This window comes from Pipistrellus hanaki (assembly GCF_964339955.1).
Source record: "Pipistrellus hanaki genome assembly, chromosome: 3".
Taxonomy (NCBI): Eukaryota; Metazoa; Chordata; class Mammalia; order Chiroptera; family Vespertilionidae; genus Pipistrellus; species Pipistrellus hanaki.
Window position 1 is genome coordinate 181,161,261 of NC_140505.1, and position 12,038 is coordinate 181,173,298.

Sequence of the window (12,038 nt, forward strand, 5' to 3'; positions counted from 1 at the left end):
GTCCACATGGGGGCAGCCAACTTTGATCACATGGGGCGGCCACCTTGTGTGTTGGAGTGACTGTCAATTTGAATATTACTCTTTTATTAGTCGCTTTACTTGACATAACGTCACTCTCCTCATGAAAATGTCCTCGCCAGTTTTCACCCAGTAGACAGCATATGCCAGTGGGCTGAAGGATCCCTGGTTCAATTCCGGTCAAGGTATGTACCTCATTGCAGGCTCAATCCCCACCCCCAATGTGTCTCTCTCACATCCATGTTTCTTCCTCTCTGTTTCTCCCCTCCCCTGCACTCTCTCTAAAAATCAATGGAGAAATATCCTCGGGTGAGGACTAACAAAAGAAAAATAAAATAAAGATAACCATAGGCCAGGTTCTAGACCGGGCATTTTATTCCATACATTCCCACATCCATCCCAGTCAGCGAGACACCCACAGCAAGGATGCTGCCGCTGACATAGCCAGCCCACCTGCCACTGAATGCTTCATGCACGCCAGCCACGGAGCAAAGTGCTTCCAAACCCCGTATTAACTCCAGAAGTCTGTGCAGCAGGCATCACTACGCCCAGTTCGTAGATGAAAGGAATGAATCTCATGAAAGTGCCTTCCCCCCAAGAGCTCCACGGATCACAAATGGAAAATGCGTCCATCCATAAATGGACTGCCTCCAGCACCTAAGTACCTCCCTGCAGGGCTAGGCTGCCCCTGACGCTGACAAAGCCAGGTGGGCAGCGGGGAGGGGCGTTTCTAAAGAGGACGGTGAGGACATCAGCATTCTGGTGGGCCCGCCTTCCTTGCGCTGAGCTGGCGGGGTGCAGCTGGAGCGGCAGGCGCTGCGTTTATCTCCACGCCGTCGGACAGGCTGCATACAAATGCACGCCTTTCTCTTCTGAGGGCGGCTTCCCGTGACAGCGAACGTGGGTGCAGGGTCAGCCGCACCCCAGTGCGATCCCTCCCAGCAGAGGCCTCCCCCGGCTCAGAAGGGCTTTCTCATCTCAGCCTGGGAAGGAAGGGACGGCTCCCTCTCAGGGGCACCCTGCACAGTGCAAAGAGGTGAGCGGACTAGAAAGCAGAAGTTGGTCCAGAGAAGGGGAAAGGAGTCTCAGGTTGAAGTCCCAGCCCCGCCAACAGCTCCGTGTGTGACCTACCCTCGCCACAGAGGATAACTTATTAAACAAATAACTTGATGTGATTTCAAATGCCCCCCTGGAGGAGGCAAGGGAGAATCTAGTATAGACTTTGCAGCTTTAAAGGGAGGAAATGATTCAGCAAAACAGTTGAGATAGCCAGGTCCCAGGTTTTTGCACAACTAGCTATCACCTTGTTCTTTTCCTGGCCCTGAGCCCTGAACCCTAGCCTGAGGCAGCTACCACCCCAGATGCTTCTGGCCCCCACACCAGCCCGCCTGCCAGCCTCCTGCAGACTCAAAGCGGCCTGAGAAAACAAGCGTGGCCTCCAGTAAGAATGCTGCCATATCCAGGAATCCGGAACAAGCTCACCAGCCGCAGTCCAGCTGAATGATGTCCTGCCTCACAGAGCAATGGGGCCCTGGCTGGCTGGCCTCAGTGGATAGAGCATCAGCCTTGTACTGAAGGGTTGTGGGTTTGATTGAGGTCAAGAGCACGTACCTCGTACCTCGGTTGCAGGAATGATCCCTGGCCCCATGGGCACATGCGGGAGGCAACCAATTGATGTGTCTCTCTCACATCCATGTTTCTCTCCTCTGTCTCTTCCATCCCTTCCACTGTCTCTAAAAATCAATGGAAAAATATCCTTGGGTGAGGATTAACAAAAAAAAGAGAAAAAAAGAAAAGAAAAGAAAAGGAAAGAAAAGAAAAGAAAAGAAAAGAAAAGAAAAGAAAAGAAAAGAAAAGAAAAGAAAAGAAAAGAAAAGAAAAGAAAAGGGAGAGAAAAGGGGGAAAGGCCACTTCCCTTTCTCGATGTTCTGACACTGCTGTGCCTGCTCTGGGCCATCCTTCTGCCAAGTGCTACAGAGGGACCTCCTGGGAGCACACCTGCCCTCTGCACAGGCTCCCCATCGCTTTGCTGTGTGCCCCCCGGGGAAACACAGGAGGGAAAGCATCCAGCACCTCATCACAGAACTCAGGCAGCCAAGTTTGGCTGGGAGACACTCTTCACTGTCACGTAAAAAGCACGTCTCCCGGTGTTCCCGCAGGTAACGGTTCTGGGGTTTCTCCTACTGGGGCCCAGGGCCGCGTTTGCAGTCACAGCGGAGATTTTCCAGGCGCACAGGAAGCCAGGCACTCGTAATCACCCCCTCCTCTCTCTTAACTGCTCTGGCACCCCAGCCAAGCTCACTCCCTGCTCCCAGTTCTTTGGAATCAAAAGAACGTTTCTTAACAAAACAAAACAAACAAACAAACAAACAAAAAAATCAAGCTATTTTGGGAATAAAAGTGTCGATTCATAAATTCCCCACTTGGCCTTGTCTACCTGCTAAGTCACAGAAGAGTCTGGGGAAGTGACAGGAGAGAATTCTGTTTCTCTTTTTAGTTTCCAGACGGAACTGCTGCCCACTGGCCACCCACACACCCAAGGGGTGATGTCCTGTTGTGATTTTTAGTAGTGCCCTGCAGACCCTGGGGACCAGTGCCCCCAGGAAAACCACAGCACGGAGGGCATCGGAGAAAGACAGACGGAAACCAGGAAACCAGCATGTACTTGGCTCTGGGGTGGTCTGCAGAACCACCAGGCAGAGAGCAATCAAATACACAGGTGTGCACACCTGCCAGTGGGCCTGAGTGAGTCTTAGCAGGATGGAGCAGGTCCTAGAGGGACTGAGGGGGCCTCAGAGGGACTGAGAGTGTTTCAGAGGGACTAAGCAGGTCCAAGAGGCACTGAGTGAGTCAGAGGGGGGCACAGACGCTGGGCCAGGCTCATGAAATCTGAGGTGCTCAGAAGGACGGAGCCCCACATGTGGCCCCACTAGGACCCTCAGCATAAACTCCTGTGGTCACTTGCTGGGATGAACCAAGCACACGGTCTGCAGGAGGAAAAATGTTTTTATCTGAGCCCTGCGCCATCTCGTAAATGGCTTGCACAGGTCAAAGAGAAGTGGCTGACCCCAGGGACCCGCCATTGGCACAGGAATCTAATTGTTATTACTGTGCGCCTGGCAGTGAGTCCGTCTCCTGGCAATGAGTCCTTCTACCGGGAGGAGTGCCACAGACTGTGGTGGTGCTGGTTAATGTGTGTGCAGAGACCTGGCAGGGGCTCCGGCCTGAACCTGCCTTACCTGGCCTAGCCAGGACTCCCACCATGTGCCACACACCGTTACCTCAACATTACATCGCCTGCCTTCCGGTGAACTGCCCTCTTCAGGTGAATGCCACGGGATTAGGCTGCTAGGGCTGCCATAAGGTTCCACAGTTTGTGTGGCCTGAGCAATGGAAATGTATGCTCTCATGGTGCTAGAGGCTGGAAGTCCAAGACCTAGGTGTCAGCAGGGTTTGTTTCTTCCTCTTCTTTTTTTAAAGTATATTTTTATTGATTTCAGAGAAAAAGGGAGAGGGAGAGGGAGATGAAAACATCAATGATGAGAGAATCACTGATCTGCTGCCTCCTGCACGTCCCACACTGGGGATCGAGCCCACAATATGTGCCCTGACCGGGAATCATACTGTGACCTCCTGGTTCATAGGTCAGCGCTTAACCACTGGGCCACGCTGGCTGAGTGGCTTTGTTTCTTCTGATCCCTTTGTCTTTGGTGTACAGATGGCCATCTTGTGAGTGTGTGTGTGAGTGTGTGTGTGTGTGTGTGTGTGTGTATGTTTCTGTGTGTGTCCTAATGTCCTCTTCCTATAGGGACACCAGTCACACTGGATTAGGGCCCACCCATGTGATCTAATTTTGCTCAGTTGTCTCTTTCAAGGCCCTGTCTCCACATACAGACGCCTTCTGAGATGCTGAGTGCCAGGATTTCAATGTACGCATTTGGAGGGGGACACACGTAACAGTCATTGCCATCTAAATACCACCGATGAGCATGAGGCACCCAGGAAGGCTCAGTGGTTTGCTAGAGAGACAGAGATCTCAAAAGAGTGACACAGGGACTGGGACCCAGGCCCATCTAACTCTATCCCATGTCATCACTGGCATTGGGAGTGCCACGACAGCTCTAGGATTCAAACTGCTTTCTGTTGAGCCGGTAACTTCCTATCAGCATAACCCATTCTTGTCTATTCAAGGTTGTCCGGACACCTGGCTGTACCTAGCTACCTGCTCTCCATGGTAATACACCAATTTTAATAAGACTTCCACACAGGCCACTCACTGCGGGGTCACAACAACCCTCTCCTGCCCTCCATGAGCCCCCATTTGATGGGTGCCTGCTCTCCGAATTGGACTTCATGCTTCCTAGGACCCTCCTGTTGGTGCCTGATGAAAAGCCTTGCACACAGCAGTTTCTTGATAAATATTTCCTGAATGCGTGAGCGGATGGATGAATGGATGACATGATCAAGGTAACCTCAAAAGACCTTCCCCGTTTTAAGCTCTACGATTCCACTCTAGAAAGGCTGATGGCTGCATCAGACCCCAAGCAGACCCTTTTTCTCCACCTGCCCAGCTCAGCCCAGCTTCCTCCCAGCCAGCCAACATCACCCAGTGGCACAATGAAGTGCCAAGAAATGGCCACTGAGAGTAACGGCCTTTGCCAGGTACAGAAAGATGGAAAGCCCTGGGACCAACTATACTTTTCCCGTAGAATTAATCTCAACATGGCTGTGATGTACTGATGTACTTCCCTCTCTCACTAGATCCTTGCTAGGTGAAAAGAAAGAAGAAGAAAAAAAAGGAAAAGTTCACCATCATTATGGAACTCCACTGCCCCTGATGTGTGGAGGGACTCCTATTAGGAAAATACCATTGTCATTCAGCAAATGTCTGTGTGAGTGGCTGCATGAACCAAACTACCACCAGCAGGTGCTAAAGAAGCAGAAGACCACAACTCGGGACAGCGTGGCATTTGCCAGCAATTCGAGGGGATAGAGAAAATTCGAGAACGCAGAATCATGTTATTAATACAGAGTGTATGAACACGTGGTAAGTCTCTGCAGAATACTCCGTCACCAGAGTAGGTCTAGGATTTTACAGAATAAAGGCTTCTCAGAAGAGACGTGGTGAATCAAAGGAGAGACGAAAGCGGAAACCTTGAACTTGGCACGAGAAAACAGTGAGGTCTGCGGCTTACACGTGACCATGGGTGGGGATCAGCCAGGGGGTGGAGAAGGTTAGAAAGAGCGATGGCGTCCAGGGAAGGCTCAGAAGCTGTGCCACGTGCGATGGGAAAGGGACAGCGAGGAGCTGGCTGGCTGGGGAGGAAGCTGGGCTGAGCTGGGCAGGTGCAGCGGGTCCTGGAGAGCCACCAGCGGCCCTTTACACTGAGGCATTCAGCCTGGATACAAGGTGCACCAGAAATCCACTCAACGTCCTGAGCTGAGGACTACGGCAATGCGAGTGGTTTCTGGGGAATTAATAGCACCCCAACTGCACAGCTTTTATTGGAGTTGAATGAATCCAAAGAGTGGCCCCGGTACCAGGCCCCGGGATCCCACTAGTGTACCCTAAAGGAGACAGCCATGTCCTTGAAAACCGGAGCGCGTTTGGACAGGAGGCCGCTATCTCAGCAACCCCGGGGTATCAGCGCGGAATATAAATGTTGTGTAACATTTTTCTCAGGAGGCCAGTTAAAATTTTCAGACCTTTCCAAAGCAACAAATCACAGAACTGGAAAAGACCTTTGACAGCAAACTGTGCCAAACCCTCGTGTTAGAAAATCATTCATCTTCATCTATGCAGCCCCCCTGCGCACGAGGTGCTGTGGCAGGGACTGTCAGAGAGGCAATGGGGTGAGAACCACCGGGCTCCAGCTGGATTCCTCACAGGTGCAGCAGCGTCACCCGGTGACCAAGGGGAGCCGAGGCAGAACAGGGAGAGAGTCTGTGCTAAAGCAGAACTGTGCCAGGACAAAGTGTGACCCTGAGGCTCTTGTGTTTTGTAAACTGTGGGAGCCAAGGGATGGAGGGATGGAGGGATGGGGGGATTGGAGAATAGAGGGATGGAGGGATGAGGGAATGGAGGCATGGAAGGATGGGTGGATGGGGAATGGGGGATGGTCGATGGGGGGATGGAGGGATGGGGTGATGAAAGGATGGAGGGATGGGGGGATGAAGGGATCGGGGATGGAGAATGGAGGGATGGAGGGATGGGGTGGAGGAATGAGGGATGAGGGAACGGGGGATGGAGAATGGAGGGATGGAGGAATGGAGGGATGGGGATTGGGGATGGAGAATAGATGGATGGAGGGATGAGGGGATGGAGGGATGGGAAATGGGGGGATGGAAGAATAAAGGAATGGAGGGATGGAGTGATAAGTATTGGGGGGATGGAGGGATGGGAAATGGAGGGATGGGGAAATGAAAGGATGGGGGAATGGAGGGACGAGGGATGGGAGGATGGAGGGATGAGGATGGAGGAAGGGAGGGATGGACCAGTTCCAGATGGGGCTACAGCAAGAGAGGTGGCAGGGCAGAACCCAGGACTCTGAGAACAGACTGGATTTATCCTCTTTCAAGGACTCTAACCTCTGAACTACAATCCTCTGCTATACCCAGCCCCAATCCAGAGCTCTTCCCATTCTCATTGAAATGTGTCCAAAAATATAGAATGGAATGGAAGTATGCTCTGGAAACCAGAAACAGTGGTTGATCATTTTCCTGTAGAAAAGTGAGGTGAGCCCAGCCGGTGGCTCAGTGGTTGAGTGTTGACCTATGAACCAGTAAGTCAAGGAACAGGCCCAGGTTGAGGACTCGACTCACAGTGTGGGGCGTGCAGGAGGCAGCCAATCAGTGATTCTCTCTCAATACTGATGTCTCTATCTCTCTCTCCCTCTCCCTTCCTCTCTGAAATCAATAAAAATATATTTTTAAATAGAAAAGTTAGAAGAGCTGTCTACAGCAGAAGAATTCACAGGCTGCTGTTTAAGAAAAGCAAGTACTGCCTACGCAGCCAGGGACATAGCAGAAACACCGGAGACTGGACAGGGAGAGGGGAGCAGGGAGCAGGGACGAGAACGTAGAAATGTCCGTTTTAAATAGAAGCTGCTTCTTCCCACTTTCCCAAAAATAAACATGAGAGCTCACGGCTGCTGTCCATTCGAGGTGCGCCATTTGATGGGTGAGGACACTGAGGTCCAGGAAAGTGGAGTTAATTTGTCCCAAATCACACAACTGGTAGAAGCTAATGCCAAGTTCAGACCCCAGGAAGTTTGACATATAGCTTTATGCTCTGCCATGACCCTATTCAACAATCCAAGGAGTGGAGAATGAGGAGTGGAGAATGAGGAGTGGAGAATGAGGAGTGGAGAATGAGGAGTGGAGAATCCTGGGTAGGGAATCCGGGAAGACAGCCCCAACACGACCTGAATGTCCTGGGGCTCCTCGAGGATGGCCGTTCCCTGAGCACAGGCAGCCTGAGGCAGGCAGGGCCACGGGTCATGGGACCAGAGGCCTTCAGGAGGATAAACACTCAGGCAGAGAATGTTGGCTGAGGCCAGGGACCACTGGCTGCAAGGCAGTCCTGAAGGACAGCCCAGGAACCGGGCAATGAGCGAGCCACACACTCCACTGCACCATCCATGGAAAACCATCAGGAAATCTCATCTTGGCTCCAAGTGGGGTCAACACATAGAACAGATCAGGTAGAACAATGGAGGAAACAAAGAGATTAGAGTCACAGCAGTTGAGGGAGGGCTGGAGGGCTGGAGAGAGGGATGAAGGGCGAGGAGGGTGAAGGGATAGAAAGAGGGAAAGAGGAGGGAAGGGGAGAGAGTGAGTAAGAACAGGTACATGTTGGTACCATGCATTCTACTTGGGCAACGTAAAAAGTTACTAACAGCAGTCTTTCCAAAGAAGTAGAGGCAGCACAGGGGGGAGGAGAGCCAGTCGCCTTGGCCCCAGCGCTCAGCAGCTGCACAGGGAGTCAGGTTTAAATTGGGGTCCTCCCGCCTAGTGCCCACGGCCTGCAGAAATCTGCCTGGCATGGAGCTGTCCTCACAGAAGGTGTATGGGATACAGGTCCACGGTGACAATGACAGCTGCTCACTCACAGCCCCTAAACCGCCTGCCTGTCCTCTGGCTGACGGGTTCTGTGCTTGTTAGCAAAGGTTCCCCGTGAGCCCCCCCCCCCCCCCCCCCCCCCCCGCGTGCGCGCAAATTGTGAGAGCGCAATCGCATCACTTGAGGGCTGAGAATGGCCAAGACGCTCAGAGCTTCATTGCATATCTGTTTTCTTGTAATCAATCAGTTTTATTTAAAAAGGAGGAGTGGGGAGATACAGCCGCAGACCGGGGGAAATGGATACAGCTTAGAGAACGATTACACATAATAGCCCCAGAAGGTTTAGCTGTTCGGGAGATCATTAAAGAAACGAATGGGGTTGGTTTTCAAAAAGGTTCCGGCTCCCCCTGCATCCGCCAGATCAGAAACAACAAAACGGGAGGGGCCAGATCCACTTCCGGACCCACGTGCAAGCATCTCCCCAACTGCCCCTCCCGGCACCCCCTCCGGCCTCTGCTGCCTCCGGGGTGTAAATGCAGAGCCCACCTCTGGCTGCCAGAAGCAAGGAATGAATGGTTTGGGGCAGCTCATCACCACAGTTACCGATGGCTCGTGTTTAAAAGCTCAGGCCAGCACACTCTGTTGGACCCAGGCAGACAGTCTAATTACTCTCACAATTCCTTAATTATCCAGTTATAAAAAAGCATGATAGGCTGCTTTTTTTCGTTGAGTCATAAATAGCCAGTCTAGATATCTGCCTCCCCTTCTCCTCTGACAATCAGCATTTAGCCATGAGCGCCCCCGCAGTCAGCACCAGTGATCTGAGCAGTGAGGGGCCAGCTCTTGCCTTCCCATTGAGGGGGCTACTACAGAGGAGGTCAGCTCTGTCCTACCGTGGAGGTGACCGAGGCCAGAGATGGTCTCCCTCCTCCACCACAGGATCACAAAACCGCAGGTTCCAATCCAGGCTGGTTTGTCCCTCACCTGTGAACGGCCGAAAAGAAGGTTGCCCACTTCTTAGGATTAAATGATCACAGTCAACTTTGAGACAAAAGACACCACACAGTATACTGGAGACAAAGACCAGCAATAACTGGTTGGATCCTATAAAAACTAAACTAAGAGCGCTCATATAAATGGACCCGAGTCACAAACCAACCAAAGAGGTGAAAACAAAAAGAAAATGGCAGGATAACCTGTAACGTCCAGGTGAAAGGTACTTTGATATCATCTCCTATTGCTACCCAACTAGTCCTCACGTAGGCCGGCTGTCCTGTGGCCTTGCTCACCCCGCAACTTCTCCAAGGACAACCAACCACACACAGACCTCTGACCCATCCACACCACACTCTAGCCTCCTCAGCACCCCGATTTCCAACCCCTAAGTTCAGGTTCTGGCAAGATGCAGGGGGGCTATTCCGTGTGCACTGAGGAGTGGGAGGAGGGAAGAATGGGGAGGGAGGATTCTTTCTGAGAACTGTTATCTCATCACCACTGCCCTCAGCAAGGTTTGCCCACATCAGCCCTTTACTCAGACGGAGAGACTGAGGCTCCCACAGGTTCATTAGCTCATGCAGCTTCACCTTGTCTACACCCCCCTTCAGAAATGTGAACCCAGCTCTGAGGGCCTCTGCGGCTCCCCTGGCTCCCTTCAGGCTGTCCTCTGAAATTCAAGCCACAGGCAGCCTCTCTCACTCATCAGCAGGCGGCTGCCCAGAGGACTTGTCTGCAAGCCGCGGAGAGAAATGAGGAAGGTAACACACAGGAGCAAGAGCTGGCCGGGGAGCAGGCAGACCTGAACTCGCTCACCTGGGGCAATCCCTGGACTTCCACCTGTTCGTCCTTCACGTGACAAACTTCGGGCAGAAAGAGCCCCAAAGGGCTGTTCCCCCAAATCCTCATTGCACACAATCCGAAACTGAGGTCCAGAGAACGTTAGCAGTTGGAGAGGTCACTCGCCACTTCCTGGTCAACTTGGGACAGAACTCAGGACTTTTCCCAGGTCTTAACAGCCACAATCGATAGCTCACCACCAACAGGTCCCCTTCTTCTAGGCCAGTGGTCAGCAAACTGTGGCTCGCAAGCCACATGCGGCTCTTTGGCCCGTTGAGTGTGGCTCTTCCACCAAATATACCACGCATGGCCTGGGCGAGTTTATTTTCAAGAAGTGGTGTTAGAAGAAGTTTAAGTTGAAAAAATTTGGCTCTCAAAAGTAATTTCAATCGTTATACTGTTGATATTTGACTCTGTTGACTAATAAGTTTGTCACCACTGTTCTAGGCCCAAGGAGCCCGCCCTTGAGGCACAGCAGGTCCCTGGCACCCTGCTTCTCTGAGTTAATGCCCCTCGGGGCAGGGTGCTCACTGGCTATTGGGGTAACACCACCAGGCCAGCTGTGCTCACGCTGCCCACCCTGCAGGCTGCCCTTTCTCTGAACTGCATGGCCGATGTTCTTCCCGGGCTCCTCCGCTGTCCAGAGCAGTGGCTCCCAGACGTGAGTGGGCATCGGAGCCACCTCGAGGGCGGGCTGAGGCATATGCACCCTGGGCCTGGTCTGCACATCCCTGAGGCACCTGTGGCGTGAGCGTGATCCTGGCGCAGAGCCCGGGAATGTGCATTTCAAACCAGTTCCCAGGTTAGAAATTCTCTCCCCCACGTTTTCCCACCCTGTGACACGTGGCCAGGATGGTGAGTCTGAGCCCATGGACCACTCCGGTGGCATCATGCGTGCGCACCGGGCCGAGGGTGCCACTCCAGGACACACAGCCCAGATCTCCCGTGTGATCACAAACCGAGGGCCCGAGCCAAGGACTGGAGCTCACACCGTGAATCCCAGCTGACAGCGGATTCTCCTAGGAAACCTCCCTCAGGAACTACAAAGCATCCACCATTCATTTAATTTTGAGTTAATTCTCCATCACGAACTCCGAGTTCCAAGTTCATGTTTCCCTCTAGATATATTGTTTCAACTCTGTGCACAATCAACGCTCAAATGTCCACCTCACCGCCTCCCCCCCCCCCCATCACCCCCCACCCACACACATGCTTCCAGAGCGTGAGAACAGGGAGCCTCAGCTTTGTGAAACAGGGGCAACCCTTCCCATCAGTGCCCGCAGAGTCACTCCTATGTCCGAGGGCCTCCAGGTTTAGGAAATAAAATACAACACAGCAGTCAGATTGGAATTTCAGATGAACCTAATAACTTTATGTTAAGCACAAGTAGGCCCCACGCAATATCTGAGATAAACTTACAGCGAAAATTGTTAGATGTGTATCTGAAATTGTAACGAACAGAACCTTGTGTTTTATCTGGTAACGCTGCTACGCCTGTGTACTCATTCAAAGCTATAGAGAGTCTCTACTGGGTGTTACTTGCTAGGAATACAAGCCAGATAAGCAGGGGTAGGTGGGAAATGCTTAAAAACTGGCCGTTGGGGAGAAGAGATGCCTTTGAGTGTTTGCTTTTGCGTGGAGTTCCTGCAATCGTCTTGCAGATATGAGGGACCAGAGGCCTGCCGAGATGCCCATCCAGAGCAGCGACGGTACTGAGCCATAGAACCGATGGCTGCACTACCGACCTCCGAGATCTGGGATGGTGAGCCAAACATATGCCTATTTAAGCCACTGATACATAGCACAAACTTCTCTTAGCCAAGGGACTTACATTCTGCCTCTCCCAGGAGGCCAAAGTGTGTCTGCTTGGTGGTCATTTGGATGGATCTCTTCTTCCCTCCCTATCTCCCTTCATTCCTTATTTTCTCCATCCCTCCATCCCTCACCCACCATCACCGTGCACCACATACGTAGTATGCACCCTATTCGATGGTGCAATACTCTAGACCTGCAGGGAGGTGTCACAATGAGTGCCTCTGGCTCTCGGGGAGCCAGTCACCACTGCTTCCCATCAGGGCCTCTTCTGGAAGGTACTTTGTAAGTCTCTCAGCTCCACCAGGGTACGC

At 52.3% G+C, this 12,038-nt stretch overlaps 1 protein-coding gene across 5 annotated transcripts in view; it reads right to left on the minus strand.

The window, feature by feature from the left end:
• The window catches only part of LARGE1 (LARGE xylosyl- and glucuronyltransferase 1), a 384,477-nt gene that overhangs the window by 242,137 nt on the left and 130,302 nt on the right, over positions 1 to 12,038 (minus strand). The gene's annotated exons all lie outside the window — the stretch shown is intronic.